We start from the raw sequence: 24,484 nt of genomic DNA on the forward strand, positions 1-24,484 counted from the left end.
GAAAATGTGGTACATTTACAAAATGGAGTATAGTCAGCAATTAAAAACAATAAATTTATGAAATTCTTAGGTAAATGGATGCATCTGGAGGATATCATCCTGAGTGTGGTAACCCAATAGCAAAAGAACACACATGATATGCACTCACTAATAAGGTTGATAGTAGCCAAGAAACTTAGGCTACCCAAGATACAATTTACAAAACACTTGAAACTCAAAAATAAGGAAGACCAAAATGTGGATACTTTGTTCCTTCTTAGAATGGGGAACAAAATACCCTGGAAAGAGTTACAGAGACAAAGTTCAGAGCAGAGACAGAGGAAAGGACCATCCAGAGACTGCCCCACCTGGGGAGCCATCCCATATACAAACACCAAACCCAGACACTATTGCATACGCCAGCAAAATTTTGCTAACAGGACCCTGATATAACTCTCTCTGGTGAGGCTATGCCAGTGCCTGGCAATTACGGAAGTGGATGCAAACAGTCATCTATTGGATGGAATTCAGGAGCTAGAGAAAGTAAACAAGAAGCTAAACAGGTCGGCAACCCTATAGGAGGATCAACAATATGAACTAACCAGTACGCCACCGAACTGTGTCTCTAGTTGCATGTATAGCAGAGGATGGCCTACGTGGCCATCAATGGGAGGAGAGGCCCTTGGGTTTGCAAAGTTTATATGCCCCAGTACAGGGGAATGCCAGGGCCAGGAAGCGCAAGTGGGTGGGTTGGGGAGCAGGGTACAGGGAGGGTATAGGGGACTTTGGGGATATCATTTGAAATGTAAATGAATAAAATATCTAATAAAAAAATTAAAAAGAAAATGACAAAATATTGGTGAGCATTTAGAAAAATATGGTAATTTCTAAAACAAAATTTAAAAGCTCTATTTTTGAATACCTAAATTTACATACCAAGTTGTATATGAAGACAAGAAAGAAAGGAATTTAAAAAAATGCACATGGAAAAACACACAAACACACACACACACACACACACATATATATATATATATATATATATATATATATATATATATATATATATGCACACATGTGTGTATTTATATATGAGGGAATATATACATTAAAAATAAAGTACGCAGCCGGAGGACAGTGATCCGCCCTGCAGGGAGCGCCATCTTGGCTCCGGGGCTCCACCGAACTTAGTCTGCAGAGGTGAGAGTGAGGACCACAGAGGCATACAGCTTCTGGGACAGGCGGGAGCCACAGAGCCGCTGAGACAGCACCCTTTTGGGGCCTCAGACATCCCGAACCCTCCCAGCTGGAAGACTGTAGTCTGCCCTGCACAGGAGCCCTCTGCCTCAGAAGCAGGGAGCACATCTTGGACCCAGGACTCCACTGAACTTAGGAACGTAGTCTACACAGCTGAGAGTGAGCACCAGAGAAGCTGACAGCTTCTGTGACCTGCCAAAGCAACACAGCATCTGGGAAAGGTCCTGTTTTCGGCCTTCTTCTTCGGCCAGGAGGAGGTCCAAACACCAGATATCTGTACACCTTCCCTTTAAGAGGAAAGCTTGTCAGCAGGGAGTGCTCTAACCACTGAAACTCAGAGGAGAGAGCCTGTCTCCCAGGTCTGCTGAAAGACGATACTTAGAATCACCAGAAGAACAACCTCTGAACAGAGACAACTATAACAACTCCAGAGATTAACAGATAGCGAGAGGTAAATGTAAGAATCTTACTAACAGAAACCAAGACCACTCATCATCATCAGGACCCAGCACTCCCACTTCGCCCAGTCCAGGGCACCCCAACACACCTGAAAAGCTAGACCTGGATTTAAAAGAATATCTCATGATGATGATAGAGGACATCAAGAAGGACTTTAAAGAACTACAGGAGAACATGGCTAAAGAGTTACAAGTCCTTAAAGAAAAACAGGAAAACACAACCAAACTGGTAGAAGTCCTTAAAGAGAAACAGGAAAACACATCCAATCAGATGATGGAAATGAACAAAACCATACTAGACCTAAAAAGGGAAGTAGACACAATAAAGAAAACCCAAAATGAGGCAACACTGGAGTAGAAACCCGAGGAAAGAAATCTGGAACCATAGATGCGAGCATCAGCAACAGAAGACAAGAGATGGAAGAGAGAATCTCAGGTGCAGAAGATTGCATAGAGAACATCGGCACAACAATCAAGGAAAATGGAAAATGCAAAAAGATCCTAACTCAAAACATCCAGGAAATACAGGACACAATGAGAAGACCAAACCTACGGATAATAGGAGTGGATGAGAATGAAGATTTTCAACTCAAAGGACCAGCAAACATCTTCAACAAAATTATAGAAGAAAACTTCCCAAATCTAAAGAAAGAGATGCCCATGAACATACAAGAAGCCTACAGAACTCCAAATAGGCTGGACCAGAAAAGAAATACCTCCCGACACATAATAATCAGAACAACAAATGCACTAAATAAAGATAGAATACTAAAAGCAGTAAGAGAAAAAGGCCAAGTAACATATAAAGGCAAGCCTATCAGAATTACACCAGATTTTTCACCAGAGACTATGAAAGCCAGAAGATCCTGGACAGATGTTATACAGACACTAAAAGAACACAAATTCCAGCCCAGGCTACTATACCCAGCCAAACTCTCAATTAACATAGATGGAGAAACCAAAGTATTCCACGACAAAACCAAATTCACACATTATCTCTCCATGAATCCAGCCCTTCAAAGGATAATAACAGGAAAAAACCAATACAAGGACGGGAACCATGCCCTAGATACAACAAGAAGGTAATCCCTCAACAAACCTAAAAGAAGACAGCCACAAGAACAGAATGCCAACTTTAACAACAAAAATAACAGGAAACAACAATTACTTTTCCTTAATATCTCTTAATATCAACGGACTCAACTCCCCGATAAAAAGACATAGACTAACAAACTGGCTACACAAACAAGACCCAACATTTTGCTGCTTACAGGAAACTCATCTCAGAGAAAAAGATAGACACTACCTCAGAATGAAAGGCTGGAAAACAATTTTCCAAGCAAATGGTATGAAGAAACAAGCTGGAGTAGCCATTCTAATATCTGATAAGATTGACTTCCAACCCAAAGTCATCAAAAAAGACAGGGAGGGGCACTTCATACTCATCAAAGGTAAAATCCTCCAAGAGGAACTATCAATCCTGAATATCTATGCTCCAAATACAAAGGCAGCCTCATTCATTAAAGAAACTTTAGTAAATCTCAAAGCACACATTGCACCTCATACAATAATAGTGGGAGACTTCAACACACCACTTTCACCAATGGACAGATCATGGAAACAGAAACTAAACAGGGACACAGTAAAACTAACAGAAGTTATGGATCAAATGGATCTGGCAGATATCTACAGAACATTTTACCCTAAAACAAAAGGATATACCTTTTTCTCAGCACCTCATGGTACCTTCTCCAAAATTGACCACGTAATTGGGCACAAAACAGGACTCAACAGATAGAAAAATATTGAAATTGTCCCATGCATCCTACCAGATCACTATGGACTAAGGCTGATCTTCAATAACAAAATAAATAATAGAAAGCCAACATTCACGTGGAAACTGAACAACACTCTTCTCAATGATACCTTGGTCAAGGAAGGAATAAAGAAAGAAATTAAGGACTTTTTAGAGTTCAATGAAAATGAAGCCATAACATACCCAAACCTATGGGACACAATGAAAGCATTTCTAAGAGGAAAACTCATAGCTCTGAGTGCCTCCAAAAAGAAACTAGAAAGAGCACACATTAGCAGCTTGACAACACACCTAAAAGCACTAGAACAAAAGGAAGCAAATTCACCCAAGAGGAGTAGACGGCAGGAAATAATCAAACTCAGGGGGGAAATCAATCAAGTGGAAACAAGAAAAACTATTCAAAGAATCAAGCAATCAAGGAGCTGGTTCTTTGAGAAAATCAACAAGATAGATAAACCCTTAGCCAGACTCACTAGAGGGCACAGGGAAAGCTTCCTAATTAACAAAATCAGAAATGAAAAAGGAGACATAACAACAGATCCTGAAGACATCCAAAACACCATCAGATCCTTCTATCAAAGGCTATACTCAACAAAACTGGAGAACCTGGATGAAATGAAGAAGTTCCTAGACAGATACCAGGTACCAAAGTTGAACCAAGATCAGGTTAATGATCTAAACAGCCCTATATCCCCCAAAGAAATAGAAGCAGTCATTAATAGTCTCCCAACCAAAAAAAGCCCAGGACCAGATGGGTTTAGTGCAGAGTTCTATCAGACCTTCTAAGAAGATCTAATCCCAGTTCTTCACAAACTATTCCACAAAATAGAAACAGAAGGTACTCTACCCAACTCATTCTATGAAGCCACAATTACTCTGATACCTAAACCACAAAAAGCCCCAACAAAGATAGAAAACTTCAGACCAATATCCCTTATGAATATTGATGCAAAAATCCTCAATAAAGTTCTTCCTAACCGAATCCAAGAACACATCAAAACAATCACCATCCTGACCAAGTAGGTTTCATCCCAGGGATGCAGGGATGGTTCAATATACGGAAATCCATCAACGTAATCCAGTATATAAACAAACTCAAATACAAAAACCACATGGTCATCTCGTTAGATGGGGAAAAAGCATTTGACAAGATCCAACACCCATTCATGTTAAAGTCTTGGAAAGATCAGGAATTCAAGGCCCATACCTAAACATGATAAAAGCAATCTACAGCAAACCAGTAGCCAACATCAAAGTAAATGGTGAGAAGCTTGAAGCAATCCCTCTAAAATCAGGGACTAGACAAGGCTGTCCACTTTCTCCATACCTATTCAGCATAGTACTTGAAGTCCTAGCCAGAGCAATTCAACAACAAAAGGAGATCAAAGGGATACAAATTGGAAAAGATGAAGTCAAAATATCACTTTTATCAGATGATATGATAGTATATATAAGTGACCCTAAAAATTCCACCAGAGAACTCCTAAACCTGATAAACAGCTTCGGTGAAGTAGCTGGATATAAAATTAACTCAAACAAATCAATGGCCTTTCTCTACACAAAGAATAAACAGGCTGAGAAAGAAATTAGGGAAACAACACCCTTCTCAATAGTCACAAATAATATAAAATATCTTGGCGTGACTCTAACTAAGGAAGTGAAAGATCTGTATAATAAAAACTTCAAGTCTCTGAAGAAAGAAATTATAGAAGATCTCAGAAGATGGAAAGATCTCCCATGCTCATGGATTGGCAGTATCAACATTGTAAAAAATGCCTATCTTGCCAAAAGCAATCTACAGATTCAATGCAATCCCCATCAAAATTCCAACTCAATTCTTCAACGAATTAGAAAGTGCAATCTGCAAATTCATCTGGAATAACAAAAAACCTAGGATAGCAAAAACTCTTCTCAAGGATAAAAGAACCTCTGGTGGAATCACCATGCCTGACTTAAAGCTCTACTACAGAGCAATTGTGATAAAAACTGCATGGTACTGGTATAGTGACAGACAAGTAGACCAATGGAATAGAATTGAAGACCCAGAAATGTACCCACACACCTACGGTCACTTGATCTTCGACAAGGGAGTTAAAAACATCCAGTGGAAGAAAGACAGCATTTTCAACAAATGGTGCTGGCACAACTAGTTGTTATCATGTAGAAGAATGCGAATCGATCCATTCCTATCTCCTTGTACTAAGGTCAAGTCTAAGTGGATCAAGGAACTTCACATAAAACCAGAGACACTGAAACTTATAGAGGAGAAAGTGGGGAAAAGCCTTGAAGATATGGGCACAGGGGAAAAATTCTTGAATAGAACAGCAATGGCTTGTGCTGTAAAATCGAGAATTGACAAGTGGGACCTCATGAAACTGCAAAGCTTCTGCAAGGCAAAAGACACCATCAATAAGACAAAAAAAACCACCAACCGATTGGGAAAGGATCTTTACCTATCCTAAATCAGATAAGGGTCTAATATCCAATATATATAAGGAACTCAAGAAGGTGGACTCCAGAAAGTCAAATAACCCCATTAAAAAGTGGGGCTCAGAACTGAACAAAAAATTCTCACCTGAAGAATACCAAATGGCAGAGAAGCACCTGAAAAAATGTTCAACATCCTTAATCATCAGGGAAATGCAAATCAAAACAACCCTGAGATTCCACCTCACACCAGTCAGAATGGCTAAGATCAAAAATTCAGGTGACAGCAGATGCTGGCGAGGATATGGAGAAAGAGGAACACTCCTCCATTGTTGGTGGGATTGCAAGCTTGTACAACCACTCTGGAAATCAGTCTGGCGGTTCCTCAGAAAATTGGACATAGTACTACCGGAGGATCCAGCAATACCTCTCCTGGGCATATATCCAGAAGATGTCCCAACCGGTAAGAAGGACACATGCTCCACTATGTTCATAGCAGCCCTATTTATAATAGCCAGAAGCTGGAAAGAACCCAGATGTCCCTCAACAGAGGAATGGATACAGAAATTATGGTACATTTACACAATGGAGTACTACTCAGCTATTAAAAAGAATGAATTTATGAAATTCCTAGCCATATGGATGGACCTGAAGGGCATCATCTTGAGTGAGGTAACACAATCACAAAGGAACTCACACAATATGTATTCACTGATAAGTGGATATTAGCCCAAAACTTAGGATATCCAAGATATAAGATACAATTTGCTAAACGCATGAAACTCAAGAAGAATGAAGACCAAAATGTGGACACTGTGCCCCTTCTTAGAATTGGGAACAAAACACCCATGGAAGGAGTTACAGAGACAAAGCTTGGAGCTGTGATGAAAGGATGGACCATCTAGAGACTGCCGTATCCAGGGATCCATCCCATAATCAGCTTCTAAACGTGGACACCATTGCATACACTAGCAAGATTATGCTGAAAGGACCCAAAGATAGCTGTCTCTTGTGAGACTATGCCGGGGCCTAGCAAACACAGGAGTGGATGCTCACAGTCAGCTATTGGATGTATCACAGGTCTCCCAATGGAGAAGCTAGAGAAAGTACCCAAGGAGCTAAAGGGATCTGCAACCCTATAGTTGGAACAACATGATGAACTAACCAGTACCCCGGAGCTCTTGTCTCTAGTTGCATATGTATTGAAAGGTGGCCTAGTCTACCATCACTTGAAAGAGAGGCCCATTGGATTTGCAAACTTTATATGCCCCAATATAGGGGAATGCCAGGGCCAAAAGAATGGGAATGGGTGGGTAGGGAAGTGGGGGGCACTATGGGGGACTTTTGGGATAGCATTGGAAATGTAATTGAGGAAAATATGTAATAAAAATATTAAAAATTTTTAAAAAGTACATTTTGGATTTATATGTATAAATCTTTAGATCAAACAAAAATGGGACACAGTAAAAAACTCAGCACTCAGTAGAAAAATTAAATGAAAACACATCAAGAACAAACCAAACTCTACATAAAATTATATATTCATAATCATTTGACAGAGAGTATAATTAATTAATTCAATAAAATGTCCCAAGAGAGTAGAAGTATAGAGAGAATGAGTTAAAATACAGCTAAGTGCTTATTTCCTGTAGAAAAATTTGCAGTACTTAAAATCCATATCCTAAGCCGGGCGTCGTGGCGCAAGCCTTTATTCCCAGCACTCAGGAGGCAGAGGCAGGAGGTTTTCTGAGTTCGAGGCCAGCCTGTTCTACAAAGTGAGTGCCAGGACACCCAGGGCTACACAGAGAAACCCTGTCTCGAAAAACCAAAAAAAAAAAAAAAAAAAAAAAAAAAAAAATCCATATCCTAATCAAATATTTGCCTCTAAGTGAAAATATGATAACAGAGCCAACCAGGATGCAAATTACAATGAAGTGATTTCCTGTGATTTGCTGACTTAATTTCAACCACATAAGTGTGAATATTTATTGTTTGGAACTTAAAATATTGAGTCTAAAATAAAATTTAGATAGTGGAAAAAATGATGTATTACAACCTAAAATACAATACATAGAAATCATGTATTCAAGTAGGGTCTTTTATCTAGAATGTAAAAAGAAGAAGAAAGTTCAAAAATCAATAAAATCACACCATTAACAATATAAACAGTCTAACCTGAACATGGAAAGATATAGGCATGGATAATTCCCTGAATAAGATATAAAGAAAACAGAAACAGATTTTTAAAACATTCAATATCATAACTTGGTATAAAAAATCTTTTTAAATCTATACAAGGAATGGCACAATTTAAATTATACTATTAGCCTCCTGGATGTAAGGATTCAAGAGAAGTGGATAATCAGATGTTTTTGATGGGACTAAAAAGTGATAACACTAAAAAGTACCTTAACAAATATTTCTACCACTAACTGAAGAATTGTTATACATTTCAGTTTTTTTTTAAAAAGGGCTTGGGTACCAGTACAGAAAAATGAAAATTCACGTTCACACTGAAGCAAATAAAAAAGAAATGCCTTATAAGAATTCTTCCAGAAGTAGCTAGAACTAAGTGCTTAAATGTTCCTCATTTAGTAAAATGGTGAACCGGGGTTCTTCAATACCAAGAACTTCTATTTGTAGGCAAAGAAAAGTTAATTCTTCATGCACACACCTTGGAAATGATACAGAATATAATATGCCAATATAAATTGTACATATTGTACAAGGATTTTTCTGTAGTGCTTGTTATGAGTTAGGGAAGGCGTGGTGACAACAGTGAGTTTTGCGGTAGCAGTGTAGGTGCATACATGATTAAGGTTCTGAAAACACAGACTATTTACACAATGGGTATTCTTAGAGAAACTGCACACACACACACACACACACACACAAACAAATACACACAACATCCACTGAGGCAAATAAATGCAAATGAGCTCATTAATAATATAAAAACTCTTTCAATTTCCTCATTTATTACAAAAGATATCAACCCAAGAGAAGCTTATGTACAAAGTGGAGAAGTTACTGCCTATAAATTTTTGACAACTTCCTATGAGTGTGCAACTATTTGAATACAGAGAAATTCAAAGGTCTTCTGGAAACAGTGACTTGAGTTGCAATTTCTCTCATAAAACACCAAGAGCTATATCTCCTTCTCCTGGAGGAAATCCAGGCCATCTCTCTAGCACATTTTGAAGAAATCAGGAATGGGATGACTGTAAAGCAGTTTGTGCTTATAACAAGAGTCCCACCGAAAATGTGAATACCTAACACCCAAAACCCAGATATCTGCTGAAATGAAATCCAGACATTATTTAAATGGCTCAATATAGCAAAGATATTTTAAACTTAGATTGTTAAAATTTGCTTGTATCATAAAATATCTTGGTTTCTCCGTTTCTGGTGATTAATATTTTTGATGGGTAGAATGATCTGAGCTTGCATCTGTGTTAATTTTGGTCTGTAAGACATCTGTTCAAGATATTCCGGCTTTTAGAGCCTCTGTTGAAATGTCTGCTCTTGTTCCTACATGTCTGTACTTATGTGTAACTTGGCCTTTTCACTTACAGTGTTTAATATTCTTTCTTTGTTTTGTGCATTTACCACTTTGATTGTCATGTGGTGGAACTATTTTCATTTCTGGCTCAATCTATTTGGTGTTCTATATGATTCTTGTACATTTGTTGCCATATATTTTTTTAGGATAGAGTAGTTTTCTTCAATGAGTTTGTTGACGGTGGTTTCTGGCCATTTGAACTAGGAATCGTCACACTCTTCTATTTCTATTATTCCTTTTTTTTTTTAGAGGCATTAGTGTTTAATAGAGCTGGATTTTTCATCAGCAGTGCTTTCTTCTGTCAAATTTTGTATTATTAAGTGCATCAGGTAAATAGTCACATGCTTTGAATTCTCTATATAGATATCAACACAAGAGTTAATGGCAGTTCAGAATCTCATTCCCACTGGTCAGAATTCTTTAAAATACTGTCTCTTTTTAAAAAATCATAACTGTACACTGTAGGTGAGGATGGGTCTCAATAAAATTCTGCAGTTAAAAGGTACAGCAAAGAAGGCTTAGCCGAGGATAGTAGCCAACCCTGAAACTACTGTGAGAGGTAGAGAGCTTAGGAACTCAAACCCTGTACTTCTTCAGTGATGTTAAAAAGATAACATAAAAGATCACCCACTCTCAAAAAGTAAGCTGTTCCAGCTTCGTGACTAAATTTTATCTTTGCATTTCTGTACTAGTGTTGATAGTTATCTGCTAAATGAAAAAAAAATCATTATCTGTACAAAGATACATTCCATTGAAAGTGGGTAAAATAAAATCCTTATTGACTACACACACACACATACACACACACACACACACACACACCAGAGGTAGGGGAAGAGGGAGAGAGGGAGGTAGGGAAGGAGGAGAGAGAGAAAATGAGGAAGGGAGGGAGGGAGAGGTAGACATAGAGGGAGACTTAGAGGGAGAGGGAGAGGTAGGAGAGGGAGAGGTAGGAAAGGGAGAGGTATGAGAGGGGGAGGTAGGAGAGGGAGAGGTAGGAGAGGGGGAGGGAGAGGTAGGAGAGGGAGAGGTAGGAGAGGGAGAGGTAGGAGAGGGTGAGGGAGAGGTAGGAGAGGGAGAGGTAGGAGAGGGAGAGGTAGGAGAGGGAGAGGTAGGAGAGGGAGAGGTAGGAGAGGGAGAGGTAGGAGAGGTAGAAGAGGGAGAGGCGGAATGGGAGGGAGAAAGGGGGAGGGGCAGGGGAGGGGGAGAGGGAAATCTAGTGCTACCTTCCTAATCACAGATATCTGCCTGCTTCTGCATCCTAAAGCTGCGAGCAAAGACATGTACCATTATACTTGGCTTCTAAATATATTTTAATTGCTTATTTGCACAATAAAACCCAAAATACTACGAACAGCTTGTATCTAACTTAAAACTAATGTAATTAAAACAACACCTGATTAGTTTTCTCAGATTGTTCCATGATTTCTCCCATTCTATCTGGATGCCTACACGATCCTCTCTAGCTGTCTATCAGTTCTTCTGGTCTTTACTGAAAGCCTAAAGAGAAAAGATGAAAGTAAACTGAGTTTTAAAATATAGCTTTTGTATGTTTTCATGTTGTGGACACGCTAAAACAAACAAAATAGAGGGGGTTATCTAACTTGAAGTTAGCTCACCTTTCTGACCCTCATTTTTTTCCATTCTAATATAAATTTTACCCAGGAGTATTTTAAATTCACTATCCTATGACTTGGTTATTAATGACTGCACAAGCTGAAGCACTTATTAACCACATATGTTACTGGAGGTTGATCAATCTGTCCTGAGCACCTAGGAATAAAACAATGTCCCACTTCATACTCTGCGGCTGTATCTGGGGCAGATGCTCAGAGAGCAGGGCTCTGGACTTAGCCAAGTTCTTCATTCTGGCTACTGAAATGCCATGGAACATTTCCAACAGAATCTGCTGTACATTTTAGCCACCTGATGAAACATGTAATGACATGTTTGTCATTACAGTTTGACTGAATTTCAGTCAATACATTTCAGTTTGACTGAATTCTAGTCCCACATGTTCTTATTTAATGTAGGCTGACCAGCCCACTGTCCAGGTGATTCTAAGCAGAGAGAGAGCTCCTGACAGTGGTGAATCTCAAGGCTCAGCATTAACCAGTTACCTAGAAGGACAGAGTTGCTGGCTGCCACACACTCATCTCACTCCATAAGTATGGGATGAAACCCAGCATTTGCAGGTAATACATTATGGCTTTTGTTCAGAGACCTTGCATAAGGACTGCTAGCCATGAGGGAATATTACTGATACTGCCATCCATAGTCCAGAGTTTAAGTCATGATTCTCTCTTACCAACAATATAGTCCTAGGAAAATACTTTATTCTCTCCTCTTCAGTCTCTTTATAGCAATACTTAGATCTCAGGGTAAGTCATAGTGTTACTAATCAGTTTAAGAAAGTCTCTGGCATAGACTGTAATTACAAATACCATTTCTATTTGTTGCCTGTGGTTAGACTGTCCAATTAATTACATGAAATCACCCACACAGAAAACTGTAGGAAAAGGAAACAAAAAAAAACTGAAGCAAACAGTGTCTTTTAGAATTACATATAATTAACAATGACAAATATAAGAATACTTTATGGAAACTTCAAAATACCTATAATCAATTTTCACAGCATTAAACATTATAATTTATGTGGTAGGTGCATCATATATAATCTTTAAGGTGGTAGGAATATTTGATTCAGGCTATAAGGAACATAAAATTTGAATAATCTATATAGATTCTCAACATCTCATCTAGTTTTCATATAACTGAGTGAAATATTACAGTATTTGCCTAAAAATTAAATGTTTTAGTTAAGTGTTTCTTTCCTAAGGAGACCCAAGTGTTACCAGAATCCTTATCAACCAAAGTAAAACTTCTACCAATGATATTTTTTATTTAAATCAACAATACAACACACAGCAGTGTTTTATCCTCCTTGCCATTAGTTTTACTTTCTATGTCTGAAGGCCTTTCAAAATCAATTTCCAAGCCCTGAGGTGAATACTAGAAGTAAGCAGGCCCATAGCAGAGCTGTTACCCATGCCATCAGATACAAGAAGGGAAGCACACATTGGGCCTCCAGAGATCTGGAATACATCTTGCCTTCTATTGAGCTTACAATGACTCCTGTTACTAAGTCAGTTTCAAAAAGAACTGAATGGCTTAGTTATGTGAAGATTGTTTAAAGCAAATGTCTCCCTGCATCAAGAGTTTACCCACAGGCAAAGTCTCACTGGACTGTTCAAGACTTTGCTTTCCATTCTCCCCTGATGCCACTACGAGATGGCTTTCCTTTTCTGAATTCCTTACAATAACTTGCTTGTTATCTGCTTATCTTCTATGTTGCCGCACTGTGCTCTGTTTTGGATGGCAATATTTTTCTTACTGGTTGTGTTTGTTACTCACCCTGATAAGGTTAACTTTTCCTCTATTTATGCATGCTCTTACTAGATGATTGGCACCTTATGATTCCCTCTTGTATGAAATCCTCAGTGCCTAGATCTCAGGAGTTTTTTCTTTTGCTGTCTGTAATATAAACAACTTACACTTAGATAACTAACTCCATTTTAAGGGTTTCCTTCCTAATTGTACCCACAATGTCCTTTTGGATGAAGTATGTGCATTTCTCTTTTTATAAAGGTGTGCTGACAACACTAGTGTGCAATCAACATCTGTTAAGTGACTGCTAGACTGTCAGGAAAACTCTTCATAATCTTATGTCAAAATAATAGCCTGGCCAATTTATTGAAAAGAAGGAAATTATTTTGTTAAAGTGGAAAAAATAGGCTTGGTTCAACTATCCTCAGTATTCTAAAACCAACTTAGATGCTACATGAACAGGACAGCTCCCACCTCGCCAATATCCCTGCACCTCCGGCATCTCATCATCTACACTGTGTACTCAGGCTTTCCTCAGAAATGCTCACTGTCCAATCCAGCAGGACTTAGTTATTACGTGGGTCGAGAAGGACCAGGGCCTGAAAGAGAAATGAGCAGAGAAAGGGAAGCGAGACCAAGCAAAGAGTTGTCAAGGTCTGTTTAATGAAGGCAAAGAGCCAGGTTATGAGCACACAATGAAAGAAAATTGGGGAGGTGTCAAGGGGATATAAAACACAGTGAAAGGGATGGACATCTGGGGTGGATGCTGATTACAGGCTTCTTGCAACTTATCTTGGAATGTCGGCCCTAAAACTGTCCCGGGCAGCCTTCAAACATTCTGCAGTTTATCTTGGCGTGCCAGCCCTGACCTCAGAGTCCCAGGAAGCCGTCAAACATCTTGTAGATATCTTGGAGTCCCATAAACAGTCCCAGGCATCAAACGAAGACATGGAGGAGGAGGTGAGGCTGCCTTAATCTTAAGCAGTTCTAGGCACCAAGTGAAGGAGGGAGTGAAGCTGGCAGTCTCAAGCGCCAGGTGGAGGCAATGAAGGAGGGGGTGACATAAGAGAAAGTATCCAAGGAGCTAAAGAGATCTGCAACCCTGTAGGTGCAACAACATTATGAACTAACCAGTACCCCGGAGCTCTTGACTCTAGCTGCATATGTATCAAAAGATGGCCTAGTCGGCCATCACTGGAAAGAGAGGCCCGTTGGACAGGCAAACTTTATATGCCCCAGTACAGGGGAACACCAGGGCCAAAAAGTGGGAATGGGTGGGTAGGGGAGTGGAAGGGAGGGTATGGGGGACTTTTGGGATAGCATTGGAAATGTAATTGAGGAAAATGCGTAATAATAAATAAATAAATAAATGAAAAAAATTTTAAAAAGGGTCAGCCGGATCTTTAGGGTGAGAGTAACTGCGGGACCTAGTTTCCCACGGTTTGGTGTCTCACAGCTCACCAAATTTCCTTGTACCCTCTACAAACAAACGAAACTTATTCCTTCTCCTTTTCTGAAAAATGGTCCATTAACCTTATTAAAACCAAAACTAGTGTTTATAGCTTTTGGGGAAAATATCTCTTTCAAAAAAATACTTTTTTTTTTCTCATAAAGAAAACCCATACCTTCTCATCCTAACTCAGTCAGAAGCAGGCTGATTTCAGGTCCATCCTGCCAGGAGGGCAGTTCCTTCCCTTAGGCTTTTTGTCTGACACTAGAAACTGAAAATTGTTAAGCAGCTTTGAAGGTTCAAGTGCCACCTTGGGACATGATCTTTTTCAGATGTCTTGATGGTTTATTTGGCCCTGCTGCTTCCCATCCCATGCCAATGGATCCTTTAACAGTACTGTAAAATAGCAACTAAGGCAGTTCAGAGACTGGTGGGACTCATCTATACCCCAAAGCCTTTTGAACAAATTGACTTGAGTAGAGCTGCCTTACTACAGTTTCCCACAGCACTGTAGCTACTGAGTAACACCAGTTGCTCTACAATTTTTAACTAATTGCTTCAGTCATTATTTTCCTAATGTCACTGTCTTAGTTAGAGTTCTACTACTGTGAACAGACACCATGACCAAGGCAAGTCTTATAAAAAAACATTTAATTGGGGCTGGCTTACAGGTTCAGAGGTTCAGTCCATTATCATCAAGGTGGGAGCATGGCAGTATCCAGGCAGGCATGGCACAGGCAGAGCTGAGAGTTCTATATCTTTATCCAAAGGCTGCTAGTGGAAGACTGACTTCCAGGCAACTAGGGTGAGGATCTTATGCCCCATATCCACAGTGACATACCCATTCCAACCAGGTCACACCTATTCCAACAAGGCCACACCTCCAAATGGTGCCACTCCCTGGTCCAAGAATATACAAACCATCACAGTCACTGACTGAGCATTCTCTTTTAAAGCTAATTTCCCCATCCTCAATATACATGCTCTGCTAATAGTTCTTGAAATGTTTCAGTTGTGATCATCCCTTAGCACTGTGTATGTTTTTAACTTGTGGATAAAGACTTACAGACAAGTGGAAAAAGTGAGTTCTCTTTACAATCCAGAACTCATTTTTCATTATGAGTCTTGATTATATATGAGGGAATATGATCCCCTAGTCCCCCAAAAAGTTTCCATTAGAAACCCAAGAACCAGTAGCTTTCTTACTTCTTTAATTCTCCATAAGGCATCAATTTTATGCTACTGTGTGTGTATGTGTGTGTGTGTGTGTGTATTACTGTATACATGTGTTTTCTTAAGTAAAAAAAAAAAAAGAAAAGAGAAAGAAAGAAAGAAAAAACTTCATTTGCCTATATCCAATATAGGCATCTAGGTATATAGTTACAAATTAAAGGCCACAAATACTTCCCAAGAAAAAGCATTAAAAAAAATCAGCTCCCCCTTTCACATAGCACAGCTACTTTCAAAGCACGCCAGCTAAGAGAAAGGTGTCGTCCATGGAGACAGGAAGGCTGAGCTTTTCCTCTTTGGATGATAGCTGAGTTTTTATTGGCAGTTCTAGTAAAATATGTGACTTCTCATTCATTCTAAGCAAGGCTTCCCCCCACCCCCACCACAGCTTTTCTTCAAATAACCCCTGTACTCTTCCATTAGAATTGGGGGTTTTGAATAGCAGGGTTTTGGGTGATAAGCAGTCACTTTAAATCATGTATTGGCTATATGGAGAAGAAAGAATATGGGAGGATGTCAGAGATGGTGAGTGAGAGAGAGGTAGTTCATTGGACACACTGAAAGACAGCAAGCATTTCAAAGCTGCTTTCAGTATCCCACGAAGGCCCAAACTGCTACCAGGGTAAGGGCAAACACTGGTAGAAGCACCATACCTACAGGAACTCCACTTGGCTCTCCTTCACCTCGATGTACTATAGGTCCGTTCTGCACTGGTAACCTGTCCTGTACTCTCAGGGACACAGCACATCCCGCATTACAGAAGAGGTCTATAGCATCTTGGTGCAGCAGATTCTTCAGATCTTGGTCATTTACTGAGAGGATCTTATCACCCTCCTGGAGTCGCCCATCCTGGTCCGCAGCCCCATCCTATTTGATGCTGCTGACATAGATGCCACTGTCTTTGGAGACATACTGTTGATCTATTCCACCAACATTGTTGAAGCCCAGCCCCGAGGGTCCTATCGTCAGGTTGATCTCTTCCTCCGTGACTAAATAATCCACCCGTCCATTCCTATCTGACTGCTCTCTGGGCGGAAACCCGGGGTCAGCATGTGCCCAGAGCAGGTGAAAGTGAATCAAGCTCTGCGCCACCTCCCCAGCATAGCTTTTTCTATTTCTGTTATCCTTAGGTTTGATCTTTTCATTGTGTCCCAAATTTCCTAAATGTTTGGGGCTAGCAAATCTTTTTTTTTTTTCTGATGTGTTTTATGCCTGAGATTCTCTTTTCCATCTCATTTTTTCTGTTCATGATGCTTGCATCTGAGGCTCCTGATCTCCTTCCTAGGTTTTCCATCTCCATGTTTCCTCTGTTTGTGATTTCATTATTCTTTCTATTTCCATATTTATACTTGGACATTTTTCTTCAATTTGATTGTATTTTCCTGTATTTCTTTAAGGGATTTATTTGTTTCCTCTTTAAGGACCTCCTCCTGTTTGCAAGTCTTTTCCTGTATTTCTTTAAGTGAGTTATTTTTATCCTCTTTAAAGGCTTCTATCATCTTTGAGAGATGGAATTTTACATCAGAATCATGCTCTTCGCGTATGTTAAGGTATCCAGGGCTTGCTGTGGTAGAAGAACTGGACTCTGATGGTGCCTAAATTACATTGACTTCTTTTGTTTATGTTCTTCAACTTGCCTTTCACCACCTGAGTATATGTGCTGTTAACTGTCCTGGGAATCTTGAACTGGAGCAGTGCATTGGCTTCTCTTGTTTATGTTCTTCAACGTGTCTTTCTCCATCTGGTTATATGTAGTATTAACTCTCCTGGGATTCTTTACTTGGAGCAGCCCTCCTGGGAGGCAAATAGTGCTGTCTCTGGTTAGGGTATGCCTCCTGTGTCCCAGGTTAGAGCAGGCTTCTAGTGTCTCTAGATAGGTCAGGATCCTGCGTTCCTGGTTAGAGCAGTTCTCCTTGGGGACAGGCAGGGCTGTCAGGTGGAAGACCCAGCACACTGAGCTGCCACAGGGGCAGGTGGAGTTTCTGACCAAAAGGGAAATCGGAGTTATTTCTTTCCTAAAAAGCTAATGATGGAGGTCTGTAGAGATGACTCAATGATTAAAAGCACTGACTGCTCTTCCAGATGTCCTGAGCTGAACTCCCAGCAACCACATGGTGGCTCACAACCATCTTTAATAGAATCCAGTCCACTCTTCTGGTACGTCTGAAGACAGCAACAATGTCACTATATGCATTAAATAAATACATAAATAAATAAATAATCTTTATTTATAAAAACTACCAATGAAGAGAAAATTGGATATTGCCAAAGTTCTAACAAAAAATAACAGTAAAATTTCCCTTCCAAACAAAAAATATGATTACCAGAAAAGTTTAAAAATGAGAGCAAAATAACTACTCTCTGAATTCAAAGGTAATTTATCTTGAAGATATGTTTGCTGTTGCGAGCCAGCCTGTAGCTCACAAGAAACAGGTACACCTGGGAGGCAAGCCAGGGCTGAAAAGAGAGGGGAAACTAGGAGGTCGAGAGAAAAATGGAGCTAAGTCAAGATTCCTGATCAAAGCTCAAATGTTTAATGGCAAATGCGCTTATAAAAGGGGGAGGGGGCATTCCTGCCAATTCATCCTTGGAGCCTGGAACCAGCTGCAGGATAGGGTATAGCCTCTGGAATAACTCAGTGGCCTCCCAGCAGTAAGCAGTATCTTGAAGGGAAACAGAGGCAGTGGCTGAACAATAGAGTGATCTAAGGAGGAAGGCTCCACCCTAGGAAATCTCTTTAATGACAGCAAGGTCAAGGTCTGGCTCAGCCTGCTTTAGGCCGGGGAGGTTACAGTTTGCTTTAAATTAACTAATGTTAATAAAAGTGAAAGAAAAAGTGAAATATTATAATTATATAAAAATACCAAACCTCAAACAAATGGGGACAAAGGAAAAATTGCACAAAACAATCAGAAAATATTAACATGAAGACAATAAGATGGTTAATGTGTATGTACTTATAATAAAAAATGCAGTCAATATTGTTTGAAAAAGATAGGTAAAAGGGAACCGTTCCATTATCCTGTCAGAAAGGAAATATTTCTTGAGAAGTAAAAACATATTCTGAAAGTTAATGAGTCATACTTTACAAAACAAAGGGAAAATCTCCCAGCCAAAAAAAGCCCAGGACCAGATGGGTTTAGTGCAGAGTTCTACCAGACCTTAAAAGAAGATCTAATTCCAGTTCTACACAAACTATTCCACAAAATAGAAGTAGAAGGAACTCTACCCAACTCATTCTATGAATCCACAATTACTCTGATACCTAAACCACAGAAAGATCCAACAAAGATAGAGAACTTCAGAACAATTTCCCTTATGAATATAGATGCAAAAATCCTCAATAAAATTCTCACTAACCGAATCCAAGAACACATTAAAGCAATCATCCATCCTGATCAAGAAGGTTTTATTCCAGGGATGCAGGGATGGTTTACCATATGGAAATCCATCAACGTAATCCATTATAAAAACAAACTCAAGTACAAAAACCACATGATCATCTCATTAGATGTGGAAAAAGCATTCGACAAGATCCAACACACATTCATGATAAAAGTCTTGGAAAGATGAGGAATTCAAGGCCAATACCTAAACATGATAAAAGCAATCTACAGCAAACCAGTAGCCAACATCAAAGTAAATGGTGAGAAGCTTGAAGCAATCCCACTAAAATCAGGGACTAGACAAGGCTGTCCACTCTCTCCATACCTATTCAACATTATACTTGAAGTCCTAGCCAGAGCAATTTGACAACAAAAGGAGATCAAGGGGATACAAATTGGAAAAGAAGAAGTCAAAATATCACTTTTTGCAGATGACATGATAGTATATATAAGTGACCCTAAAAATTCCACCAGAAAACTCCTAAACCTGATAAACAGCTTCAGTGAAGTAGCTGGATATAAAATTAACTCAAACAAGTCAATGGCCTTTCTCTACACAAAGAATAAATAGGCTGAGAAAGAAATTAGGGAAACAACACCCTTCTCAATAGTCACAAATAATATAAAATATCTTGGCGTGACTCTAACTAAGGAAGTGAAAGATCTGTATGGTAAAAACTTCGAGTCTCTGAAGAAAGAAATTAAAGAAGATCTCAGAAGATGGAAAGATCTCCCATGCTCATGGATTGGCAGGATCCACATTGTAAAAATGGCTATCTTGCCAAAAACAATCTACAGATTCAATGCAATCCCCATCAAAATTCCAACTCAATTCTTCAACGAATTAGAAAAGGTAATCTGCAAATTCATCTGGAATAACAAAAAACCTAGGATAGCAAAAACTCTCCTCAAGGATAAAAGAACCTCTGGTGGAATCACCATGCCTGACTTAAAGCTCTACTACAGAGCAATTGTGATAAAAACTGCATGGTACTGGTATAGTGACAGACAAGTAGACCAATGGAATAGAATTGAAGACCCAGAAATGAACCCACACACCTATGGTCACTTAATCTTCGACAAGGGAGCAAAACCATCGAGTGGAAGAAAGACAGCATTTTCGACAAATGGTGCTGGCACAACTAGTTGTTATCATGTAGAAGAATGGGAAATGATCCATACCTATCTCTGTGTACTAAGGTCAAATCTAAGTGGATCACAGAACTTCACATAAAAACAGAGACACTGAAACTTATAGAGGAGAAAGTGGGGAAAAGCCTTGAAGATATAGGCACAGGGGAAAAATTCCTGAATAGAACAGCAATGGCTTGTGCTGTAAGATCGAGAATTGACAAATGGGACCTCATGAAACTACAAAGCTTCTGCAAGGCAAAAGACACAGTCAATAAGACAAAAAGAGTACCAACAGATTTGGAAAGGATCTTTACCTATACTAAATCAGATAGCGGACTAATATCCAATATATATTAAGAACTCAAGAAGGTGGACTCCAGAAAATCAAATAACCCCATTAAAAAATGGGGCTCAGAACTGAACAAAGAATTCTCACCTGAAGAATACCGAATGGCAGAGAAGCACCCAAAAATATGTTCAACATCCTTAATCATCAGGGAAATGCAACTCAAAACCACCCTGAGATTCCACCTCACACCAGTCAGAATGGCTAAGATCAAAAATTCAGGTGACAGCAGATGCTCGGGAGAATGAGAAGAAAGAGGAACACTCCTCCATTGTTGGTGGGATTGCAAGCTTGTACAACCACTCTGGAAATCAGTCTGGCAGCTCCTCAAAAATTGGACATAGTACTACTGGAGGATCCAGCAATACCTCTCCTGGGCATATATCCAGAAAATGTCCCAACTGGTAAGAAGGACACATGCTCCACTATGTTCATAGCAGCCTTATTTATAATAGCCAGAAGCTGGAAAGAACCCAGATGTCCCTCAACAGAGGAATGGATACAGAAAATGTGGTACATTTACACAATGGAGTACTACTCAGCTATTAAAAAGAATGAATTTATGAAATTCCTAGCCAAATGGATGGACCTGGAGGGCATCATCCTGAGTGAGGTAACACAATCACAAAGGAACTCACACAATATGTACTCACTGATAAGTGGATATTAGCCCAAAACGTAGGATACCCAAGATATAAGATACAATTTGATAAACTCATGAAACTCAAGAAGAATGAAGACCAAAGTGTGGACACTATGCCCCTTCTTAGAATTGGGAACAATACACCCATAGAAGGAGTTACAGAGACAAAGTTTGGAGCTGTGATAAAAGAATGGACCATTTAGAGACTGCCATATCCAGGGATCCACCCCATAATCAGCTTCCAAAAACTGACACCATTGCATACACTAGCAAGATTTTGTTGAAAGGGCCCAGATATAGCTGTCTCTTGTGAGACTATGCTGGGGCCTAGCAAACACAGAAGTGGATGCTCACAGTCAGGTATCAGATGGATCACAGGGCTCCCAATGGAGGAGCTAGAGAAAGTACCCAAGGAGCTAAAGGGATCTGCAACCCTATAGGTGGAACAACATTATGAACTAACCAGTACCCCGGAGCTCTTGACTCTAGCTGCATATGTATCAAACGATGGCCTAGTCATCCATCACTGGATAGAGAGGCCCATTGGACACACAACATTTATATGCCTCAGTACAGGGGAATTCCAGGGCCAAAAAAAATGGTAATGGGTGTGTAGGGAAGTTGGGGAGAGGGTATGGGGGACTTTTGCAATAGCATTGGAAATGTAATTAAGGAAAATACCTAATAAAAAATATTAAAAATTAAAAAAAACAAAGGGAAAATAGAACCTGCAGTATTTATATAAACAAAATGAAATCTATTTAAAAGCATAAAATGTGATAAATGATGAAATTATTTATTAAAGGAGACAGTTTTAATTAAGAATGGGTCTTAGTTTCCTGTCATCTTTACTGGATGGTGAGTAACAAAGGCAGACAAGGCTGGTAGGATCAGAATGGGTTTTCACTCACCCTCATGCTCATCCATTGCTGGCTGGTAAGAGGACACCTGTTCACTAGTCTCCTGAGGCAGATGCAATATCATTTGTATTACAGTTGATGAGGTTAAAAGATAAATGCATTGCACTTAAACTGTAGACAATGATGTCATGTTTCAGAGCCCTCAGCTGCAACTAGTAATCTGAAGTTTCTCAGTACCTCTCTCTCTCACAAAGAACTAACATATTTGACTCCTGGACCATAAAAGAAAGATGTTCCTTTTAAGTTCTAGACCACTCTGGGAGGAACACAAATATGTTACATGTGGTAATATACTTGTAAATTCCCATGCTGCATTCTCCTGATCTTGAATGTGAAATCTGTACCTGATCCACTGCCACTGAACCTTGATTGGACTCCATCTTCCCAGTTAGTTGTATCATAGATCAAGGGCTAAGGAGATTACCCTGGTTTCTGCTGGTACCAGATTAAATAATGTCCTGACTTTCCTAGCAACTGAGAATGATTATCTCTCTCAGAGAGGCAGACATGGTAAATGGAATCATCTGGACGTCACATCTATCTCCTAGGAGTGAAGACATAATGAATATCCATATAGGTAAGCATGGTAAAAGAATATCTTCCCCAAATGCCAGTCAATACTAATCACAGCATAACAGTGAAATTCCAATTTTAGTTCATTTTACTTGGAAGCCAGAGCAACAGGAACCCAAGAAAATGAGCAGAGGCCCTCATGTCCATGTTGAGTCCTGACTGCAATAACAATGGCAGAGTATGATGGTATATGAAGAAGTCCCCAAGGCTGTGCACTGAGAACATGCAAATCCTTGGGAGCCAGATATTGTTGGGAACAGGTGCAGGACTTACTCATCTCAGTAGTTAGCACAAACCCTGAGTCCCCAGACACCTGAGGTCAAACCACTTGTATGTCTCCAGAGAATGAATCTCTTTTGAAAGATTTAAAATTATACATGACATTTCTAGTGTATGTACTCTCTAATTTGAACAACATATTTCAAAGATATACTGGGGTAATATAGAACAATATCCTGCTGTCAGGGAATACACAACAGAGAAGAAACTATTAGGTCTTTAACTCGCTCAAGTAATTCTGATTGGTTGAAAAATAGTATGTGCTCCCCTGTGAAGTGTTTGGAGTAGGCATCTCTTGAAATTGAAAGGACAATTTATCATAACGACTTTCACTAAATTAAAACATGAGGTTTTAAAGCATTAACTTTGCTAACTAGAATTCAAAAAGAGGAACATGGGAATATAACTCCTTGATCTGAACAACCTGTGTCGCTTGAAGTAATGACTATGTGTGAAGATGGAGGTGCTTTCATATATACTGACTAAATGAGTGAACCTTTTCCTCAGCTTCAGATCCTCCACAGATTGGTTTTCTACTATTTACTACTCTTTCCCACAATTCCTCAGCATAAAGTGTTGACTAGTGAGGACAGACTTGAATACTGTCACAGAAAACACTGAGCCTTCATACACGGTTCTGCTGTGTACTACAAATGATATTTTCACCTTTCATTCTTGAGCAGCAAATAGAGAATTATTCTTATTCAAGTAGCAATATCACTGCATGCTTGAAGCAACCTAAGGATTTCCTGAAGCTAGGGAATCCTTGGTATCTTTTAGAAACATATCTGTGAAAGGCCAGAGACTGTGTCACAGAATTGCAGATGCCTAGGCATCATGACTCCAATGTATTGTTTCTGGTCCTGGATTGAAATAGAGTACAGTGGTAGAGGGTACATGAAGAAGCAAAGATTTTTACAAACATGAAAGAAATATACTGCGACCTATAGTACTGCAGACAAAGTGCTAAGGAAAAAAAAAAAGCAAATTTAAAAAAAAAAAATTTCTACACAGGCACTCTGAAGTTACTTCTGTTCCTAACTAGCTGCAGTTTCTCATTCTCTTCCACTTGTTTATGTTTCCTAGTGGTATATAAATGTACTTATGAATGAAATTTCAGTATAGGCACTTAGGAAAACACTACAGATTCAACTCTAATACTACTTCTCTAGCTCCCAAATACTCACCTTCATTTTAAAATGAAAAAAAAAAAAAAAAAAACACTGAGTAAATTTTTGACTCTGGTAGTCCTTACAACTCCTGAATTTAAACATGAAGTCAAACTCCCAATGAATAACACAATAAATGATTTTTATCAATAAGATCATGTAAAATCTGCACGAAGAGAAGCTGATTGTTGAATTAAAGGTTGGTAATGGTGGAATTAATGACAACTATAAGAAGGAGGATATTCTGTGTGAATCTAGTCTGTGCTTCATGTAGAAATCCTGTCTCAATAAGGAAAGAAATAAAACGGTAGAAAATGAGCTTTCAACTGACAATGGAACATGGTAAATATTCCCATTTCTAATATAATATATAAAAATATCCCAAGCAACAAGTGAATGAAAGCAAGACCATAACCAAGAGATCAAATATATGTCACATATCAAATATATGTCACCATATCTACTGTG

The 24,484-nt window shown here is 39.2% G+C and overlaps 1 non-coding gene and 1 pseudogene across 1 annotated transcript; one reads left to right on the top strand and one right to left on the bottom strand.

The window, feature by feature from the left end:
* The first annotated feature begins 15,363 nt into the window (after positions 1 to 15,363).
* On the top strand, positions 15,364 to 15,484 carry LOC115032883 (small nucleolar RNA SNORA40). The gene has a single exon (XR_003838534.1). It is a non-coding gene; the product is annotated as a small nucleolar RNA SNORA40 (small nucleolar RNA).
* Positions 15,485 to 16,142: 658 nt separating this feature from the next.
* Positions 16,143 to 22,059, bottom strand: LOC147003959 (synaptojanin-2-binding protein pseudogene; annotated as a pseudogene).
* Between the last annotated feature and the right edge of the window lie 2,425 nt (positions 22,060 to 24,484).

The sequence above is a fragment of the Mus caroli genome, unplaced genomic scaffold, assembly GCF_978045245.1.
Source record: "Mus caroli unplaced genomic scaffold, Mus_caroli_1 scaffold_7, whole genome shotgun sequence".
In the NCBI taxonomy this organism is placed as follows: Eukaryota; Metazoa; Chordata; class Mammalia; order Rodentia; family Muridae; genus Mus; species Mus caroli.